The following is a 23,692-nucleotide window of genomic DNA, read 5'->3' on the forward strand; positions in this document are numbered from 1 at the left end:
AAGTCCGTTTTAAATAAAATTTATGTCAGAATGTTCATAATTTTTTTAAAGAAATATCGTGTATTTAATTAGTTTTTTTAGTTTGAATATTAAAATTAATTGAATAATTAAGTTATCGGGGATAGTTTGGATTGCAATCTGGTTTGCTTACCGGAGCCGATCTTGCCAATGGGAGTAGTAGAAGCCGTGAATATGAAGCAATGTTTGTTTGGTTTGGTATTCAACGGTGACCGTCCGTCCATGGCTGATTGGTATGATTTCTAATTCCAACGTAACGTTTCATTATATTATATTATATTATGTTATGTAATTCGATTAGGGTTACGTTGCTTCTTTACAAGTTTTATTTGAATTCCACAATAATAATAATATTATTCACTTCTTTTGGGGACTCTGTGTAATTCGATTAGGGTTACGTTACGTTACTTCTTCACCTAGGGTTTCTTACTAATAATAATATTCACTTCTTTTGGGGATTCTGTGTGATTATATTATAATAATTTGTTGCGATTGCCAGTAGAACAAAACAAAACCAATTGGATTTTGGAGGGCGATTACTTCACTCAATTATTGTTGTTTGTTTCTGCTACCCAAAATTTATTAGTTAGTAAGGTTTATTTAGTTTCTTACATAGTTAGTTGTACTGATGTGAATGTTACATTACATGTTAAAAGTTAAAACCAGGGGAGATATACTTTGTATATAGATATATGCTTATTATTGAAATAGCACTTGCCAAGTATGCTTGAAGTTTTCTTTCACGCTTTTTAAATCATTTATCATCAATTTCTTGTTTACTCTTTTTCATTATTTTTTACTATTTGATTTGTCTATATGTTACTAATCATCAAGTTTAAGTTTCTTTTAACATACCTGTGTGTGTGTGTGTGTTTTTTTTTTTTTTTTTTTTTTTGCTGTTGACACTCTTTACTTTATCCGATTTTGGTTTTTTACTTATGTTATAAATGTTTCCCATTGATTTTTATATTCACTTTAAAGTTATTTGATTTTCTAACTTTTGATTCATTTACTTGACCTATTTTGTCTTACTATTTTCGACAAAGTTATAAACACCCACTTCAAAGGGGATTGTACTTTGAGGCCTGTACATCGCTCTTGACGTGTTTGTGTTTAGGGTGTTCGAGTGATTACTTTTCTGATAATGTTGTGTATGTTGCTCTTTATTTTGTTATTTTATCTTTTTTATCATGATATTGAGATCCACTTGCTAGGACACCTGAACCCTCTTTTCAACGTGTCTTGTATCTTGAGGCTTGTACATGTCGGTTGATGAGGTGTAAAGTGGTGGGGATTACTTCCTTGATAAAGGTGTTAATTTTGCAACTTCATTTTCGCTTATTTTGATATTTTTGGTTTTTTGTTAATGGGATTTTTTATTTTGATTTTTTGTTTGATCTATAATTCTTACTCTCATAAGGAACACACAGAAACACCCATTTGAAAGTGTTTTGTACTTTGAGGCTTGTACATTTTGCTTGATGGGCGTTTTTAGGTTGTTCTAGGGATTGCTTTCTTGATAAGGGTGTTTATGTTACTACTTGGTTTGAATTCCCTTTTATTTTGATAATTTATCTATTTTCATATACTTTATTCAAAATGACATGCCTTACATTCGGGAAATACGGATCCACTTACTAGTTACTAAACCACCTAAACCCTCATTTGAATTGTCTTGTACTTTGAGGCTTGTACATTTCGGTTGATGAGTTTAAATAGGTTGTTGTCGTGGGGATCACTTTCTTGATAAGGGACTATTTTTGCTACTCTATATATGTTGAATTTGACTTTTTTTTTTGCTTATTTTTTATTTTGATTTTGTTTGTTTGACCTATATATCTTTGTCATGGTTTTACGGGAAATCCTTTATCTAGAACACCTAAACACCCTTTTAATGTGTATTGTACTTTGAGGCTTGTACATTGCGCTTGATAGGGTGTATACAGGTTTGTTGTTCAAGGGATTACTTAGTGTTTCAGTTTCTTCTCCATTTGAATTGATTTATTATATTAGTTTTATCTTATTTCATGGCATTAACATCTTTTTTCCAAAACTTTTTTAGAAATGACTCACCTTACTTATATTCGAGAACTGGGAATCCACTAACCAGAACACCTAAACCCTCATTTCAACATGTCTTGTACTTTGAGGCTTGTACTTTTCGGTTGATGAGGTGTAATTAGGTTGTTGTGTTGGGATTACTTTCTTGATGAAGGTCTTATTTCTGTTGCTACTTCATTTAAATTATTTTTTATTTAATTTTGTTTTACCTTATTTCATGATTTTTTTTGGCTTTTGATATATTTGGCTATGTGCTGGGATTTTTTTTGGCTTTTGTGTTGGGATTTTTTTTTGGATTTTTTGGGCTTTTGTTTCATGAAGGTGATAGGAAACTGGTTATTTAGCAAAAATAGGAGTAGTGGAGCAGTTTAATAACTGTTATTAGGATTAGTATTTATGACATGTTCTGCATTTATTTCCATTGTGAATGTTTATTTATCAAAATTAGGGCGTGTTACCTTTGTTTGGAGATCAAGCCTATCTCTAATGTGGCTAATCATTTTAAATTCAGTAATTTAGATTTCCGGTTTCTAACAATGGTTCCATTTCCGGGAAATCTAATGAAGCCTACAACCTGGAATCTTGCAGATCAATTAGCAACCATTGCAGCACAATTAGATGCCATTCTTGCATCTTTGAGAGACGATGTTGAAGAAATCAAAGTTCAGGTGAGCGGAGATGGTTGTGACAGTGAAGAATCAGAAGGTGATTTGAAGACAACAGTGACGGAGGAACCGGAGGGAGGAGGGCATGACCCCCTGCACGTACCGCTGCTAGATACAATCACTGAAGAAGCCCTTGATGACTACCCTAGCGTTGACGAAGATAGATTTGAGCATGTTTTAGATGTTCTGTTGAAGACCAAAGATCGATCTAAGCATTTTTTAGATGTTCAATCGAAATTCGAAGATCAGTCTAAGCATGTCTTTGGTGGCCAAATGAAGATTAGAGATGGTATTATTGAAGATGTTCAATTGAAGATAACAGATGGTGTTCAATTAAAGACGGAAGATGGTGTTCAAAAGCATCGTGAACAGAAAAATGGGGATGAAGATGGGATGGTTCCGCAAATTCAGCCCTATCCACGTTTTGAGAAACAGCCATTTAGGTTTTCTAATCTTTATCACATCCTTCTTAAGATGAATCAGTCCCGGATTCACCCAGGTTCTCATGTTGCCATGCTGAAACCTGCCCAAGTTCAAGTTGCAGCAACACCTTTAGTTTTCTTATCCATTGATAAAGATTGGGAAATTAGTATCCAGCATCATTCAATTCGAGATAGTTGTGGCGATCGCGACGGGATCCAGGAGGCCGATCAAGCTGCATTCGAATGGCTCATTGCTTGGTACACTAATTCCGGAATTTCCGACTTGAGGACAAGTCGATTTTCCGAGCCGGAAGTATTGATAGGAAACTGGTTATTTAGCAAAAATTGGAGTAGTGGAGCAGTTTAATAACTGCTATTAGGATTAGTATTTATAACATGTTCTGCATTTATTTCCATTGTGAATGTTTATTTATCAAAATCAGGGTGTGTTACCTTTGTTTGGAGATCAAGCCTATCTCGAATGTGGCTAATCATTTTAAATTCAGTAATTTAGATTTCCGGTTTCTAACAGAAGGTCTATATTTGTTTCCTTTATATGTGGTCTTTTTTTGAGATATTTCATCAGGCATATTTGATTTTGGATTTTTAGTTTATGTGCTGCTTATGCTATAAATGTTTTCCTTTGGTTTTCATTCTCACTTTCAAACTTGTTTGATGTTGTAACTTTTGATCTACTTTGTCTTCTTATTATCGGAAATCCTTAAAGTAGATCACCTAAACGCCATTTCAAAGGGTATTGTTATTTGAGGCTTGTACTTGCATTTGATAGGATGTATATCGGTGGTTGTTACATGAATTCCTTTCTTAACAATGGTGTTTATGTTGTTTCTTCATTTGTGTTGATTTTTTACTTTATTGCTCTTTAATATATGTTTTGTTTACTTTTGTTTGGATTCTACTTTCTAATAATTGTCTTTTTTTTTTTTAACTTGGTTAACTTTTGTTTGAATTCTACTTTTTACAATCGTCATTTGGTTTTGACCTATTTAATATAATGGCTTATATGTGTTGATTTAAACGTTTTCCGTTTTTATTAATTCTGAACAATTTTAAGTGCTTAAAGTAGTTATTGGTACTAGAAATAAAATTCGCTTCTTGAGTTTTTCTTCTCACTTTATTTTATTTTGACTTGTTACTGTTTCTTGAATTGATTTTGATGATTGGTGATCTTCATGCTAACATAATGCACAAAGTTGCGCTTTCACTGTTCTAAATGTTGTTGCAGCTAATATTTTAATCTTTATGTCACTGTATTGTACTGAACAATTTTAAAATGTTAGTTCCAGCTTACTGCTTTCAAAAGTGGATAGGAAATTGATTTTATCGAGTTGAAACCGGACATAACGAATTCGGTTTTCAGTCGATGCCGTATAGGTTGAATAGTTGAATAGGGTTTCAGTTTGGTATTTGAATTGGCATGGCCCCATTTAAATTAGAATAGGTGGATGGGTTGGAAGTTAAATTAAAAATGTAGCAGGTCAAAAGGGCTGAAAGTTTCCAGAATGCTACTTACTGCTTTCACACCTCCTGGATTGATCTAATCACACAAAGTAGATAGTACGATCATTGTTATAATTTGCCTTGTTCGTGTCCAGCAGCCATACTTTAGTTAGTTATTGATATAATTTAGTTTTTAACATTTTTTTTACTCTTGCTTATTGAAATAGACGAGAATGACATAGTACTGATGTGTTACATTACATGTTCAAAGCTAAACCAGGGGAGATGTAGTTTATATGCTTATTGAAATTGCACTTTCCAAGTATAGTAGAAATTTTATTTTTCTAAATACTTTGTAAGTTTTTAGGTCATGTATTTCACGAGTAACCTTTTTTCGATATGTCGTCATTTTGATTTGTGTATATACTTTTAGTTTAATGTGTTTTTCAATTTGATTTTATTGATTTGTGTTCAAAGATATCCTTTTGACTACGAGAACGTTTTTTAACCCCCCAATTTGGATCACTGAAATTCTACTCATTTCCACAATTAGCATCCGCCAAGTGGGGTCAAAAATTCATTTTATTTTGTACCCTTTGGGATTTGAGATTTTATCGATATCCAGTTTGGAATTTGTAAGTTTGACGTACTTTTAAAAATTGCATCTGCCAGTTATGGACCTCTTTGACTACATTTTTTTTTATTGTTTTGTCCATTTGATCTATGAATCTGTTTTTGTTGTTTCTAGTGTTATATGTAATTCAATTTTAATCTATTATTTTTAGTGCCATTTTGGATATGAGAATTCATATTGTTTTGCAAGCCTCTCATTGGTGGACTTCTTAAATACCCTATTGGATTTGAGATCATCTTTTAATACACGATATGGGTTATTCGAATCCGACTCATTTCCACAATTAGCATCCGCCAAGTGGGGTCAAGAGTTCCAAGAGTTCATTTTGTTTTGCAAGCTTCTCAATAATGAATTTGTTTCAGGATTTGAGATCATATCTTGATGTTTATTTTAGTTTTTGGCTTTTTAGTTAATGTGCTGCATATGTTATAAATGTTTTCCATTGATTTTCATTTTGAGTTTCAAACTTGTTTGATTTTGTAACTTTTTATTCCAATTATCTTGTTGTTTGACCTATTAACTTTTGTCTTACTTCTATTGGGACCATATAACTAGAGCGCTTAAACACCCATTTCAAAGTGTATTGCACTTTGAGGCTTGTGCACTGCGCTTGATGTGTGTGTTTAAGTTGCTGTTCGAGGGATTAGTTCTTGATAATGGTGTTTCTGATGCTGTTTTAGTTTGCATTTATTTTTATATTGTTAAATTATCTTTTCTCGTGATATTGAGATTTTTTATCCCTCTAGTTTATTGTTTTGACGACTCAGAATCCAGTTGGTACTTGCTAGAACACCTAAACCCTCATTTGAATGTGTCATGTACTTTGAAGGCTTGTACATTTCGGTTTATGAGGTGTGAAATGTATATAGGTTATTGTGGTGGGGATTAAAGTTATATATTTTGCAACACCAGTTTTTGCTGATTTTGACTTTTATGGTTCTTTTGTTAATTGGGTTTTTTAATTTTGATTTATTTACCTATTTAATTACTGTAAGGAATCCTTTAACTGGTTACTAGAAACCCAAACACTCATTTGAAAGTGTATTGTACTTTAAGGCTTGTACATTGCGCTTGATGTGCGTATTTAGGTTGTTCTTCTAAGGACTGCTTTCCTGATAATAAGCTGTAATTGCTCGGTTTGAATTCACTTTTATTTTGTTAATTTATCTATTTTCATATAATTTATTCGAAATGACTTGCCTTGAAATACGAATTCACTTACTAGAACACCTAAACCCTCATTTGAATTGTCTTGTACTTTGAGGCTTGTACAATTCGGTTGTTATCGTGGGAATTGCTTTCTTGATAAAGGTCTATTTTTGCTACTCTATCTATGTTGAATTTGACTCTTTTTGTTATCTTTTATTTTGATTTTGTTTGATCCATTCAGTTGACTTATTTTGTCTTACTATTATCGGGAATCCAATTACTAGAACACCTAAACACCCATTTCAAAGGGATTGTACTTTGAAGCTTGTACATTGCTCTTGATGTGTTCGTGTTTAGGGTATTCGAGTGATCACTCTCTTGATAATGGTGTTTATGTAGCTGTTTTGTTTTTAATTGATCTTTATTTTGTTTATTTATCTTATTTCGTGATTTTTTTTAGTTCGGCTTTTTTTGTATTTTGATATGTGCTGTGACTTCCAAATAATTTGACTTTTGAACCTTTGACATTATTTTTAAATTACCATTTTGGATATGATAATTCTATTTGTTTTGTAAGCTTCTCATTAGTGGATTTCTTAAGTAACCTATTGGATTTGAGAGCATCATTTGATAACCGATATGGGTTATTCAAATCTGATCATTTCCACAAATAGCATCCGCCAAGTGGGTCAAGAATTCATTTTTATTTTGCAAGCTTCACAGTGATGAATTTGTTTTAGGATTTGAGATCATATTCTTCTATGTTCATTTTGGATTTCTTATGTGCCTACCTTATATTGGATTTGAAATCATCTTTTGATACCTAATATGAGTTCTTCAAATCTGACTCATTTCCACATTTAGCATCCGCCAAGTGGGGTCAAGGATTCATTTTGTTTTTGTAAGCTTCTTAATAATGAATTTGTTTTATTATCTGAGATCTTCTTTTGAAGTTTAATTTGAGTTTGTGGAAATTTGACATATGGTCAACACTCTTTTTGATATGAGATCACCTTTTAATACGCAATTTGAATCATTGGAATTTCACACACTTCCACTATAAGCATCAGTCAAGCAGGGCCAAGAAATCATTTTTCAGAAGAGTTTTATTTTCTTAAAATATTTTGCAAGTTCTTCAAGTCATGGATTTTTTGAAAACTGACCTCATTTCATTATTTTGTTTATATGATTTGTGTATACGTCTTGTTACTTTTAATTTTGTATGTTTTTCAATTTGATTTCTTGGATATTTTGTATACCCCTTTTGGATATGAGTCATTTGATACTGGTTGAAGAGGTCATTTTGTTTTACAAGCTTCTTGGTAGTGGATTTCTTAAATAGCCTTGTGCATTTGAAATCATCTTTTTATATCAATTTTGATTTATTTGCGGAAAGCCTGTTTGGGTTTTGTTCGTTTTCACAGATGTTGGAGTTCATGGTCTATGTGAATGTAATTTGTTTCTTAGCATATCATTGCTGACATTAAAGAGCTGAAAATAACCCCTTAGTTTTAGAGGTCAGTGCGTTGTCAGTACAGTTAATTATCGGTGGAGTTAAGTATTGCTCACATTGCATAAGAAAGACCTTTCTATATAAACCAATTTGGGTTATGGTTTCGTGTAAGAATCTGACAATTTTATTATATATAATATATTTGTAGCGATGTATGCTCAGCCTTATATATATAACAGTGGATACATTGTTATGCGCAGTTGAACTGACAACTTCATTCAATATGACCTTTTGAATTAGGGAAAAGGTAATTCATGTGTGACCCTTTTGAGTTAAAATTTGCGTTTATTTTTATCTCGAGGTTCTTTCTCATTTATATTGTTAAGTGACTCGGATTTGTCATATATATACATCTTTCAATTAGAGGCATGTAAAAGACTTACTTTTAAGGTGAAACTTTGATTGTTAATATAGTTTTATGTGGCTTCTATTTTTAGAATTAATGTGTATGTAATTACGTAGTAATGTGTACTCTCGATATCCAACTTGTAATTTTTAAGTTTCATAAATTGCATCTGCCAAGTATGGGTAAAGAGTTCCTTTTTACAATATTAAGCTCTTTGTGGATTTTCTTGAATACATTTTTTCACTGTTATTACCATTTGATTTGTGAATATTTTACTACTTTTAGTGCTACAGGTTTTTCAATTTGATTTCTCGAGTTTTTTTTAATACCATTTTGGATATAAGAATTCATTTTTGTTTTGCAAGATTATCATTAGTGGATTCTTTAATTACCCTATTGGATTTGAGATCATCTTTTGATACCCGATATGGGTTCTTTTAATCCGACTCATTTCCACAATTAGCATCCGCCAAGTGGGGGGGGGGGGTCATGAATTATTATTATTATTATTATTATTATTATTATTATTATTATTTTTTGCAAGAGTTAAACTTTATACTTGTAAATGTTTTGTATTCTCTTAATATGAGAGTTACACGGATATATATAGATAGCATAATCATCAAAACCTAGAGTCTATTCATATCCCGTGTTTGTTCATATTCAGTCTAATAGCAAGCTTCTCAAGAATGCGTTTGTTTTAGGATTTGAGATCATCTTTTGATGTTCATTTTGTTTATGGAAATTTGACAATTTTTCCGATATAGATTATGCCAAGTAAGGGTAAAAATGTATTTCTCCTTAGGTTTGTTTAATTTTCAAAAATGGATTTATTGATACCCATTTTCATTATTTTGTGTATTAACTATTAAGTGTTACTACTTTTACTTCTGTATGTTTTTTAATTTTGATTCTTGGATTGTCTTCCGAACTATTTTAGTTGTAGATCACCTTTTAATACACAATTTGGATCACTGGATTTCATTCATTTCCACTATTACTATTAGCATCGCCAAGTAGGGTAAATAATTCATTTTGTTTTCCATGCTTCTGAATATAGATTTCTTATGTATCCTTTTGGATTTAAGAGATCATATGTTGATACCAATTTAACTCATTTTCCAATTAGCATCTGCCAAGCGAGGTCAAGAATCCATTTTGTTTTTCAAGCTTCTCAATAATGAATTTGTTTTTGGATTTAAGATCATCTTTTATGCCCATTTTTTTAGTTTGACTTATTTTCCAGAACAGGTTTATTTTCTTTAATAATTTTGTAACTTCTTCAGTTATGGATTTCTTGAATTTACCTCATTTCATTATTTTGTTTTTTTGAGTTGTTTATACGTTTTATTACTTTTCATTTTGTATGTTTTTCAGTTTGATTTCGTGAATACCCTCTTATGTATTTGAGTTTTATTTTCTTTCTCTATCAGTTTTGATTTATTTGGTGAAAGCCTATTTAAGTTTCGTTCATTTTCACAGATCTCAGAGTACATGATATATGTAAGTTTAATTTGTTTCTTAATGTGTCATTGCTGACCTTAAACAGCTGTAAATAACCCTTTAGTTTTAGATTTTTAGAGATCAATGCAGTTAATTATTGATGCAGTTGAGTATTGGTCACATTGCAGCGAATCTGAAAGAAAGACCCTTTCTTAAAGCCCAAATTTGGGTTACTGATTCGTTAAAGAAGTGGAACCACTTTTATTATATTTATTTACTTGTAGCGATGTAGCGCACATCTAGTGTAGTGGTATCATAGTAGCCTCCCACGGTACTGACCGGGGTTCGATTCCCTGGATGTGCACAACTTTATCTCTTTTTGTCGCCCGCTTACCCACCTATTTGTTGTAATTGGATCCTTTTATTTAATATATGAAGAATTATTATAAAAAAAGTTATGGCCTTTTGAATGTAAATTTGCCTTGCTACTTTCAATATGGCCTTTTGAATGTAAATTTGCATTGCTATTTAAGGTTTTTTTTCTCGTTATACAAACATTCTTGTTTTTCCGTTTTTTTTGTTATATGGTTATTTGTCTTTTTTTTTTGAATTAGATGCATTTAAAAGCTTGAACATGTTTGGAATCTGTTGTTGAATTGATATGTCATTTTGGTAAATGTGGATTTATCTGTTTTATATTTACAAATTTGGATATTAGAATATAATCCTCTCTATGATGTATTTCTTTACCTTCTCTATTTAACTTTGTGGCTGACATTTTGTTAGTTATTGTACTTTCTTGTTGACTTCTGGTTAATTTATAAATCTGTTATGTTTACATCGTTATTCTTGATGCTTATAAGTTGCAGTTCATATTGCTATTGGTATTATATCTAAATGTAGATTAGATTTTTTTATTTAGCGAGTTTAATCAGTTTCTTACATATTTGTTTATTTAGTAATAGATTTATTAATGTAAAAATGTTCAGATTTACCAGTATGGTTGTGTATATGTAACAGCACATGTTTAGTTGAACAAGTGATGTTGCTAATTAGTGATTAGATCATGATAATTAGCAAATCATATATGTCTAGATGGCTGCTTGTTTTCAATAATGCTATATGATATATATATCTGATATTTTGATTTTTTTATTCTTTTTTTTGTTTTGATTGTGTCGGATTTGTTATTGATATTGAACTATCATTATATACTCGTTGGTTTGTACGATGACTAGCTACTTCATTCAATACCGCCTTTCGGATTTGGATAAAGGTTATTCATAAAATAAGTTTATATGCAAACATGGTTATATGTATATTATTGTGGCAAAAATATCACTATATTGATATAGTTTCAACATGATTGAAGAATACTTCATATCTTCTCTGGTGAATCCTGAATTGTAAGGTGGTAATCTTTGTACTTTGTGTGCATTTTAATGAGCAATTGATTTTGCATAAGCCACTTACTTTAGTGCGGAACATTGATTGGTCATGTGTAATGAATATATAATTAATGCATAGTGATGTCTGCTTCTATATTCGTTGTATTCTTAAATTATGTCAATTTATTTTAGTCTGTTATAGAGGTGTAAATGTTAATTGTGTCGGATTAGTAAGTTGACGGGTTTAATTCTTTAACCCTAACCTGGCCCATATACTTATTCATGTTGTGTTCGGGTAGACCCACTTAATTGTGTCGAATTGTATATGGTTCATTCCTCTAAAAAAGTATTAAATACATTACCCATTACCCTGGTGACATAATGCTACTTATTTGTTTTCCATTGACTTTTGGTCAACTTGTAAGTGTATTATGCTCACATTACATCATGCATGCTACTTATTTTTTATGCCTATAAGTTACAATTCATTTAAGTGATATGGTTGTGCTAAGTTGAACAAGTGATGTTGCAGATCCTTAGCAAATCATATATAACTAGATTGACATGGTTGATTGTTCTGAATAATGCTATATATTATGTTTTGCCAAAAGCACTCATCTTGAATCTGAACTACTTTGTGCCCACCTTAGCACCAATTGTGGATTTGGTGATATTGAATTACAAGGTCCCAAAACAAAGTCTGTTTTGGAAATTTGACCTTTAGATTTGAATTATAAGGGAACCCAATGACTCAGAGACGAATTGATAACTTACCAAAACATAAACACACGATAATTAATATTGAATAAATCTCAATATATTATAGAGGAAATATAACTAGAAAACCACTAATTACACATAATTCGTGTTTCTCTAGATGAATCATAACTCGGTTACAAACTTACATCTCTTGTGTATGTCTAATGTCGAACAATAACTCGGTTTATATATACCAAATATAATAAAAAAGAATCTTCCGATTGTGAATTAATTGATGCTCACCACTTACTTTGACTTCCTCCCTGGTGCGCCAATGTTAATTAATTGCTCAGAAAACAATTAATTTGTTGTTGAACCAAAAATTACCTCCGATGAACTAAAACACTAACGATGACTTCTATGTTGGTAATACCAATTAACACACTTTGTTGGTGAAGAGGTATGTACCCGCCTCAACACCGAGCGAGGCGGGTCAACCCACGAGATATGGACAAGAGGCTTGAAATCAAGACATTATGAAGGCACAAAGCCAAAACCAATGCGCATGGCGCATATCACATATATGCTCATGCATCACATGCTCAGGCATCAAATGCCCAGGCACCACAGATGCTCAGGCATCACATATGCTCACGCATCATATATGCTCATGCATCACATGCTCATGCATCACATGCTCAGGCATCATATGCCCAGGCATCACATATGCTCACGCATCACATATGCTCACGCATATCACATATGCGCGTGGCGCATCAGCGCGTGGCGCATATCACATGCTTGTGCATATCGCATCTGCGCATGAAACATCTGCGCGTGAGAATAAAGAGAAGACCTCGCGCATCCTCAGGATTGGCGCATATCACACATGCACATAATCAACCTCGTCCTTATCCAAATCAGGATTAGGGCAACCTTGATTGTGCACGTCAGACAACCTTCCAGAAGGTATCTTTTTAAGGAATAAGAATATGCTGATGTTGACAGCTGCCAATGAAAGGTGGACAACTCAGCAAAACCCATGTGCTACCACGTGATTATAACCAATGAAAAAGCACCAGGTGTCCCAAAGGACACGTGGCGCAAAGCAATTGGAGGAGGCCAACAAGGCCCTAATTAGGTCTGAGCCCAATCATGGAAACCCTAACACTATAAATACCACATCAACTCCACAAGGAGAGATCATCAAATATCATCTGAAACAGACAATAACAGAGTATTCAGCTATTAAGCAATACACTCCAAATTCCTTACTCTCACATATTATTATCTTCTCCTACAAACACTTATTCTCACACCGGAGGGTTACCCCAAAGAGGACCCCTCTGTCCCTTTCTGAGGGGTAAGTTTACGGTGCTGTTCATTTTGTAGGTGGAAGATCCATCAGATCCAAGAGAAACCATCGGTGAAATAGCATAATCACACCCGAGGAAAGTAGATCGTCTACCAGTGAGTCGATCCACGTCTCTTCATTGGCGCCATCCACTGTTACAACGGCAACAAGATCTAATCAGATCTCTATAAAAAACAAATTTTCACCATGGTTTCTGGCGTTCGTAACGTTGATCAAGTTCTGGAGGATATTGAACGTGAGGATGTTAATGAGGGACAACAATTTCTGAGGGTGCCGCGTGATTCTACGCGCGCCACCAGTAACCGTCCCTTCATCACAACTCCTCATGGCCAGACTGAAACTCCTCCAGACGATCTCACGTTACAAAATCTTGCCGGCGCGAAACAAAAAGGACCAATGGGTCCAGAAGATGAAACCAGTGACCCCAAAGAATGGCTCATAAACGAGCAACGACGTCTAATGGACAAGTACAATGAGATGGTCAAACACAAAAAGACAGCCGACTTAACGCAACGGCTAGCGTTTGACAAGCAAAACGTTCATGGAACAAAGAGGGCGCGCGCGCCGGAAGAGGGTCATTCTGTTCACACTGCACACACTGAGTTTAGTGATGAAGAAGTGCACAGCATGAGGAAGACGCGAGATACTCATGCAGGAGGCTCACAGCTCCGCGCGCACGTGAACATGGCGCCTGGAGCCAGAGCCGATCTGGATCTGCACGCGCCATACAGCCCACCAGTAAGAGGGCAAGTGGACGTAACCACACCATACAGGCCAGCCATCTTGGTGAAACATTCAAAGTTCACTGAGCGCATCGCGAAGGCCCCCATTCAGCATAAAACCAAGATGCCAAGTGGTTTGGGCAAATATGACGGAACAACAGATCCAGACGATTTCTTACAAGGGTTTTACAACACAGGAAACCTAGAAAGCTGGACGATGCCAACATGGTGTCACATGTTTGCTCGCTGCCTAACGGGCGCGGCGCGTGTCTGGTTCGAGAGCTTGCCGACTGGGCTAATCGATGGGTTCGAGGAGCTATTGGAAAAGTTCCAAGCCCACTTCGTACAGCAGCGCATACACACGCGCGACCCTGATGACATCATGCACTGCGTGCGCAAGAATGATGAAACGATTGAAGACTACATAACTCGTTTCAATCAGGAGTCTCTGGCAATCGGAGGTATCACTGAGCAACTCTTGCGCGTGGCCTTTATTCAAGGCGCGCGCAGTGATCAACTCCGCCGAGCTCTCGTAAGCAGAGATGGCATGCCAACCACTTGGGCCAAACTAATGGAAGCATCGCGAGTCTTCGCGAGAAATGAAAAACAAATTGCCCAAGATAGGGCAAGAGAAAGAGCGCATCAAGCTGAGTCACCGCGCAGCAACGAAAAAAGGGGCAAACAGAACTCTGTATGGTCCAGGTTGCAATCAACCAGTTTTTCTTCCGCAGAAAAACAGGCGCAACCAAGCTCACCTCAGCCCCAAAAAGACGTTCGTAATCGCGGGGAGGGTGAGAAGAGGGAAGGCGGCAGAGATCCTAACAGACCTCTGCCAAGAATATGGACTCCCCTCACTAAAACGCCTTCACAGGTGTTAAGCACTGAGAATGTCCAATTCAAAAGCCCCAAGCCACTACACTACAAGGGACCATCAGACAGTGGCAAATACTGTGAGTTTCACAAGTCCACAGGACACAACACTGATGCATGCCACCACTTGAAGGATGCAATTGAAAAAGATGTGAAATCAGGCAAGCTGGCTCACCTGGTTAAAAACTCAAGACCAGAAAATGAACAATCAGGAGCCTCAGCCAACAAAAAGTACAAAAGAATCTGTGTAGCTGAGGGAGGAAGGCAAGGGCAAATATCATGAAAGAGAAGCGCGCAAATCCAAGGAGATTGGCGCGAGAAACAAGTCATCTTCCCAAGAATCAGGGGAGGCCCTTCCATCAGTAGCCCTCTTGTCATCACTACACACATTGCTCATTATGAAGTGTCAAAAGTCCTGGTGGACACTGGCAGCGAATCAGACATCATGTATGAGCAATGTTTCAGGAAACTGGATCCGGCAGACCAAGCAAGACTTGAGATTGTGAATGCACCGATCTCTGGTGTTTCAAATGAAATCATTCATCCCCTAGGTCAAATACAATTTGAGCTAACCATGGGGGATGAAAAACACAAGCGAGCCGAAGTTGTCAATTTCTTGGTCTTGCCCACCACTTCTTGCCACAAAATGATCTTGGGTAGGGGAACGATTGCCCAATTCAACGCCATACCGTCGCCAGCGCACGACGCGTTAGGGTTCCCAACACCAACAGGTGTAACTTTTGTATACCGGGATCATCTGTGTGCAGTGACAAGTACTCCGCGGGAAGGGAGAATGAAACTTCCAATGGCAGACAACGCGCCAGAGGAATGGATTCTCAACCCAAAATTCCCGGAGCAAAAAATCACAATTGGCGCTACGATATCAGACGACACGAGGTTGAGAATGAAAAGATTGCTCACAGCATATATGTCGGTCTTCGCGTGGCAACACTCTGATATGACTGGGGTTCCGCGAGACCTGGCGCAACATTCTCTCAACACCTTCAAGTCTGTAGAGCCAATTGCTCAAAAGAAGAGAGTCATGGGGGATGAGAAGGCGAAGGCCATGAATGAGCAGGTTGAGGATCTATTGCGCGCAAACATCATCCGCCCGATACGATACCAGACATGGGTAGCCAATCCTGTGATGGTAAAGAAAAGTAACGGGTCGTGGAGGATGTGCATTGACTTCAAGGACCTCAACAAAGCGTGCCCAAAAGATTGTTACCCCCTCCCAAACATCGACGCAAAGGTGGACTCCGTGGCGCCATTCAAGCTCAAATGTTTCCTGGATGCCTACAAGGGCTATCACCAGATTCAAATGGCACCACAAGACGAGGACAAGACCGCCTTCAGAACCGACAAGGGTGTTTTTTGTTACACAAAAATGCCCTTTGGTTTGAAGAATGCGGGAGCCACCTACCAAAGACTTATGGATGCCGTTTTCAGCGAGCAGATTGGAAGAAACCTCGAAGTCTATGTGGATGATTTGGTGATAAAAAGCAGGGAGGAAAAGCAAATGCTCAAAGACATCGAAGAAACCCTTGGGCGCCTAAAGGAAGTTAACATGAAGCTCAATCCGAGCAAATGCACTTTCGGCGTACTAGAGGGAAAATTTCTAGGTGTAATGGTCACCAAGGATGGTTTCAAGGTGAACCCTGAGAAGGTGGAGGCCATCCTTGACATGCCCTCGCCATCCACCATGAAAGAAGTCCAGAAGCTGAATGGTAGATTGGTTTCAACCAACAGGTTCCTAGCGAACCATGCAAGCAAATCTACCCCATTTGTCAACACATTGAGGAATTGCTTAAAGAAAAGCCAATTCAAATGGACTCCTGAGGCCGAGCAAGCTTTCAGTGAGATAAAAGAATGTTTGATAAATCTGCCCGCGCTCACAGCTCCACTTCCTGGTGAAACTTTGACATTGTACTTATCAGCAGGAGAGCGCGCCATCGGCGCAGTATTGTTGGTGGATCGCAAGGGAATCCAAACGCCAATATACTATGTGAGTCGGGTGCTGACAGATCCTGAGACGCGCTACTCCATCATGGAAAAGTTAGTTTTATCACTAACACACGCGTCGCGCAAGCTTCATAGATATTTCAATGGTCATCCCATTGGAGTTCTGACTGGTTACAACATCCAGCAAGTCTTGCGGCGTCCCGCGCTCTCAGGAAGGCTGACAAAGTGGGCGCTGGAATTAGGTGAGCACACGATCGCCTATAAGCCCCGTCCAGCAATAAAGGGACAAGTCTTGGCTAATTTCGTTGCCGAAGTCCCCGAAGGAAAAATTGAAGAGGCTCAGCGCGAGGTAGACCCTCCGCGAGCCAATGATGAAGAAAATGTGTGGAGATTATTCACAGACGGAGCTTCAAACAACGAAGGATCCGGCGCAGGCCTCAAGCTGGTGGATCCAGAGAATCATGAATATACTTACGCCATCAGGTTGGACTTCAAGAGCACCAACAATGAAGCTGAGTATGAAGCCTTGCTGGCTGGCCTGCGCATCGCGCAGAAATTCGGAGTTAAAAAGCTAGAGGCCCATGTTGATTCATACTTGGTAGCAGCACAGGTCAATGGCCTTTATGATGCCAAGGAGAACACCATGCCTCTGTATCTAGAGCAGGCGAAAAAGCTCATCGAGCAATTTGACTGCTTCAGAATCATTCATATTCCGCGCAGTGAAAACAAATCTGCCGACGCGCTGAGCAAGTTGGCATCAACCAGCTTCGATCACTTTGGCAAAGATGTCAGAGTAGAAGTAATGAGCAGCCCGTCGGTGGGAGCGAAGTCTGTCCTTGTAACTCATACAACCCCTTCATCATGGATAACTCCAATAATGGAATTCTTGGAGGGAAAAGTACCAGACGATCGCGCACAGGCGAGGAAGATAAGACACAAGTCGCAGAACTATGAACTGCTTGACGGTACACTATATCGACGCTCTTATCTTGGACCGCTCATGAAATGCCTTGATGCTGAGGAAGCAAGTTATGTGATCAGAGAAATACATGAAGGAATTTGTGGAATACATGCTGGCCCGCGCATGGTGGTTACCAAGGCAATGAGCGCAGGTTATTATTGGCCAGGCATGTACTTGGACGCTTTAAAAGAGATCCAAAAATGCAAAGCATGTCAGAGCTATGCGCCAAACACCATGTGGCCAAAGAACAACTTGATTCCGGTGACCTCTGCATGGCCTTTCCACAAATGGGCAATCGATATTGTGGGTCCCCTACCACAAGCGCAAGGGCGAGTAAAATTTTTGGTAGTGGCAGTAGACTATTTTACAAAATGGGTTGAAGCCAAGCCACTAGCAAAAATCACAGCTGAAGCGATGAAGCAGTTTGTCTGGAGCCACATCATATGCCGTTTTGGCTTGCCCATGGAAATTGTGAGCGATAATGGCAAACAATTCACTGACAGGAAGATATCAAACTGGCTCAAGGAATTGCGCATCAACCAAATCTTCACTTCGGTATACCACCCTCAGGGGAATGGCCAAGTGGAGCGCGCGAATCAAAGTTTGTTAAATGGGCTGAAGAAAAGGTTGGAGGGAGAATCCCATTCTTGGGTCGAAGAACTACCTAATGTCCTGTGGGCACACAAGACATTAAGCAAAACCAGCAATGGCGAATCCCCGTTCAGCCTAACCTATGGAACGGAGGCAATGATTCCAGCAGAAATTGGATGCCCATCCCATAGAGTGCTCATGATGAGCAAGATTGATAACGAGCGCGAAAGAAGGTTGGATCTCAACTTACTTGAAGGGCGCAGAGAGGCGGCTATCATCAGTGAAGCCAAATACAAGAAAAAACTGGAAAAATATTACAACCAGCGTGTGAAAGAATGCCACTTCAAGAAAAATGATTTTGTCCTTCGAAACAATGAAGCTAGCCGCGCGATACCCCCGGGGAAAATGTCCCCCAATTGGGAGGGACCTTATCAAGTCTCGGAAGAATTGGGAAAAGGCGCATACGCTTTAAAAGATTTGAATGGAAAGAAGATCCCGCGCGCATGGAACGCGGCACAGCTTAGAAAATGTTTCATGTAAATGTCAAGTTTGTAATCAAGGCTTTTTAAGCCATTATGAATAATGAAACGCGCTATCTTCTCTCAATGTGGATTCTATTACCTTTTGCATACATGTTTCACACTTCCCTTTATTAATTTTGAGCAATATGATAACATTGTATTGACATCAAAACGAAATAAAACGAAGTAAAACATACATGCGCGAGCTTCAAGCTCAAACGCGTTAACGAGTCTTAACTCTAAAGCGTCAGGGCCTTAGCCCAATTCTATTACCTTATGCATACATGTTTCACACTTCCCTTTATTAATTTTGAGCAATATGACAACATTGTATTGACATCAAAACGAAATAAAACGAAGTAAAACATACATGCGCGAGCTTCAAGCTCAAACGCGTTAACGAGTCTTAACTCTAAAACGTCAGGGCCTTAGCCCAATAATGTGAGCCTTAGCTCAAATCACTCACAACATCCATCCTACATGCTGCGCAGCCTAACCATAAAAATACCTAAACACAACTAAGGCAAAACAAATGCCAAAACATAGTTGTTAAGGTCTCAAGTCGAGGTCGCGCATGCAATTGTAATGGATATCTGAGCAACACATATTGATACATAAAGGCTAAAAACTCATAATTCCATATAATAAATGCGCGATAACGTCGCGCAAAAGAGGAATAATGAAAAAGCCTAGGCACGTGTCAACATAATCAAGATATGGCAAAATCACTTACAATATGACAAGGATTAAGTATAACAATTTCCTTACAACCTTGTTCTTATTTCAACGTGCAAGCATATCTTATATTCAACAAGCAAAATAAAGAGATGAATGGGGAATGCGCAAGATGCGAAGAAGGGAAAAACAAAATTTCATTCCAAAGCATTGAAATTTACAAGTATACAAGATGAAAAGATACAAACTACAAATAAAAATACAAAAAACATGAAGGGCTTCTCAAGTCTCCAAGTCGACGTCAGCCTCTTCATAGTCATCATCATCGCCCTCAGCATCTGGCGCAGCCCGCTCCTCGTCATCTCCAAACTGACCATAGTCAAGTTCTTCGTCTTGAATGGATTCTTCTATCACAATAGTGTCAGGAGCGGATCCTTTGGCCACGCCAGAGCCGCTAGCAACGCCAGCATTCCCCGCGCCATCATCGCCGCCGCCAGCCCCTTCGCACTCGTCAAGTAATTTCTTTAGCGCGGCGAGATCGGGCTGGTCAGCAAGCGCGGATATCTGCAAATCATAAGGAAAAATATGAGTACAAAAAGACTTGGAAAATAAGTCAAGGTAATCTCATTAAGGTTAAAATACATGCGCAAGGATGGGAATGGGAGTATTCATATACTTCTCCCCCATTGCGGCCATGTCCGCGCAGGCAACGTCGCTCTGATAAGGGTACTCGGATGGGTTCTTCTTCAACATGCCATATTCATAGCCATCCGTAAACCCTTCAGCTCGACCCACCAAGCGCGCGCAGCGTTGCAGTCCATCACAAGGGCCTGAAACTCGTCTGAGTATTTCATCGCGTAAGCGCAACGAGTCATGCCCTGTGAGATTAGCCATTGGCGATCCTGCGCGAGGGAAGCAACAGACGTCTCGAGGGCAGGAACCTGAGAGTTTAATAACTCAACAGTTTCCTTAGTCTGTTTCAGCTCCTCTTTGTCGGAAGCTGCTGCCGCCAAGGTTTCTTCTTTTTCCGCTCGCGCAAGGTCGAGTGCTTCCTGGCTAGACGCTGCCGTCGCCAAGGCTTCGTCTTTTTCGGCCTGCGCGGCCGCCAGCTCCCTCTTCAGGCGCGCAACCTCACTCTCCAGCGATGATTTGTCAGTTATAGACTGGACAAGAGCTTGGTCACGCGCCTCCGCGTCCAGCTCCAAGTCGCGCACTCTACGCGCGTACTTGGCCGCGTCCGCCTCGGCCGCCTGCAGCTTCTCCCGCGCAGCCTGGAGCTCATGCCCGCGCTTCACAAACGTGGTGTTGGCACTTGCCCTGTTCTCACTGAGCTCTGCTTGGAGCTTCTCAGCTCTCTCTCGAGCATCAGAAAGATGCCAAGCAGATACTTTAGCCTCTTGCTTGGCCTCCGCAAGAGCATCACGTACCTTTACGTAATCATAGCGAAGCTCTTGGGAGGCAGCAAAGAAAGCCGACCCAGCAAACAGATGGTCTTTCAGCAAGTCATCGCGAGCGCGGGCCTCCTGAGACCTCCTTTCAGCTGGAGGCACAGAATGAGCCCAGAAGTCCTCACACACACCCATGGACTGAAATGAGATGTCCTCAGTAATGTTCCATCTCGGGCGGTAGATGTGATCGGCTTCCTGAAAACACAAAGTAATGATCTAAGTCATCAAAACACTAGTATGAAAGTCCGCGCAGCGGAGAAAAAACAAACTTATACCTGCGGGGACGAAGCAGAAAAGTCAGCGGCAGGCCCACGAGAAGACGGCGACGCGAAACCTCGCGGCGCTGCAGGGCTGGCGCGGCCGCCCTCGGAGTCTTCAGCATGAACCTCCTCATCCTCCTCTGAAATAAGCCTTTTCTCCTGCGACCTAGAATCAAAAACAGTCTCCCTAGGAGGGCTGTGCGCAAGAGGAGGTGAAGGAGGTCTCGACGCCGCCAGATCGGCGCGTAAAACGGCCTCCTGCTCCTTAGTAATCCCGATGAGGGGAGATTCATCGCTTGCAGGAGCAGGAGCAGAGCCAACGGCGCTGGCACCGGCGCCAGGAGTGCCGCTAGCAGCTTGTACGCCAGCTACGACTCCTATGAAAAAATCAACAAAAAGATATGGTTCATGACTTGATCTAAAAGAAAGTCAGAAAATAAGAGCGCAATACGTACCTTGGCGCAACTCCGTTCGCGAAGCAAACATCGCCATGAAGTCCATTCTACCCTTTTTTGAGGGTAAAACAGGGGACTTCGAAGCGACCTCCGGCGCAGCCTCGGCATCTTGTTGCGCTGTCGCCGGCTCTACAAACATTTGAGTGAGCAAAGATTCATTAGTAATTCTATCAGAATCGCGCTCATAGAACAATAAAAGATAAGCAAAGTATACCTGTCGAAGGCGCAACGCCGCTTCCCTTTTCCACCGTGCGAAGGGAGGAGGTAGTAGCACCATACCTGGTGTGGACAGGAGGTCTGCCCACTTTTTGAGGCAGGGAGGACAAGGAAAACTTGGGGGGAAAATCCTGGGTTTTCTCAAATCCCCCCGCCTGAGTAGGAGGATCCTGAGCAACAGGGGCAACATCTTTCTTCTGTTTCTTACTGGCCCCTGCGCCAGTTTTCCCCTTAGCTTTACGCTTCAGTTGGGGCGCCTCCTCCTCCTCCTCCTCTTCCGCGAGCTCCAGCTCGTAGTTTTCGAGCGCATCTACAATACACGCAACAGAAGTGTTAGCAAAATTTGGTATTATAAAGGAAAATCCATAAGTACAAAGGCTTACCAGGCGCATCGCTGTCAAAGACAAATCCCAGATCAACAGGGATGAACATGTCATCAAAGCGATCGTGGAAGCCAACCTCCCCAGCGCCCAGCGCGACGGAGCCACCCTCCATATGCTCATCATAGGCGGCGTGGACATACTCCTTGCTGACTGCACAAAACAAATCAAATGATATCAGCAAAAAGATAAGTATTCGCGCAGAAGTAATGCAATGAGATCAACTTACACAAGCCGTCAACTTGGATCACGGGCTCAGTCGCGCTGTCAGCCCACCTCCTGCTCATACCCACCCCCACCAGCGCCTCCTCACAAATTTTCTTGGCGGGGGATGGTTCAGCAGTCAACTTTTTCACCCAGGCGCCAGTTGGGTTCTTGACGACACCCACATCCGCAGGCGCAGAAGAGATCGCGCGCATGGTCATGCGGATGGGGATCACACCAGCCCTGATGTAAAAAAACCTCTCAGACCAGTCATGAAGGCTCTTGAATGAAACAGTGGAGCACTTGACCTTCTGACTGCGAGGAATAAATGAGAACCAAGAATCTTGGATCTTGGGCTTATAAAAAAATTGAAAGCGCCGAGGGGTGGGCTCCTCGCGCTGAGATTTGCACATGAACTCAAAATGAGTCATGCGCACAAGTCCAAACGGATGGACTTGGGATATATGAATCCCATAGAACCTAAGCAGCGCACCCACAAACCTTGTCATCGGGAGACGAAGGTTGCAGTGAGTGAAAAAATGGCAATACAAGGATATATAGCCGGTAGGCGGGTCCGCCGCCGTTTGCCCGGCCCCAGGCAACATGCAGCCAAACAAAGGAAGAAAACGCTGAGAGGCGATAAGGCTGTCAAGATCGGCCTGCCTCAGTTTGCAGGGGATTTCATTCCACCTCTTCACGGCCTTGGTCCTCCCTACCTCCTCCGATGAGGCCTCAGCAGCCCTCTTCCCCTTGCCGGTCTTCTTCAATGTAGACATCACTAACGATTTCACACGGCAATGGATGGGGGAGATTGTGTTGTCTGAGCTATCAGACATACAACTGTGACAACGAACAAAGGATGCTTCCGGAGAACAGATATCTGGAAGCAGAACAAAGGTAATCGGAATACAAGGAAAGAAAGGAAAGCAGAGAATAAAACAGCAAAGAAGATGAAGAAATAAAACTCTAAGGGCTGGCTTTTATAGGCCCAGGAGAGAGAAATATTGGTGCTGATCGGACTTCACGCGCCCCCACTCGCAGGTATAAGCCAACGCGAGCGCGACACGTGTCCCTGACACTGTGTGAGGGGACACGAAAAGAAACTTTACAGCTGCTGCCAGATTTCACGCGCCACCACTCGCAGGAACGGACCAACGCGAGCGCGACACGTGTCCCTGACAGCATGTGAGGGGACACGAAAGGCAACTGTAGCACCTCGAGCACACGAAAGGTCTGACACGTCTCCATCACTG

General features: G+C 39.7%; 1 non-coding gene across 1 annotated transcript; it reads left to right on the forward strand.

Moving 5' to 3' along the window:
• The first annotated feature begins 10,005 nt into the window (after positions 1-10,005).
• Positions 10,006-10,076, forward strand: TRNAG-CCC (transfer RNA glycine (anticodon CCC)). Its single transcript has one exon. It is a non-coding gene; the product is annotated as a tRNA-Gly (tRNA).
• The last annotated feature ends 13,616 nt before the right edge of the window (positions 10,077-23,692 follow it).

Source organism: Bidens hawaiensis, unplaced genomic scaffold (genome assembly GCF_021521415.1).
Source record: "Bidens hawaiensis isolate Kalapana, Puna unplaced genomic scaffold, B.hawaiensis_p1.1 tig00007761_1, whole genome shotgun sequence".
Classification (NCBI taxonomy): domain Eukaryota; kingdom Viridiplantae; phylum Streptophyta; class Magnoliopsida; order Asterales; family Asteraceae; genus Bidens; species Bidens hawaiensis.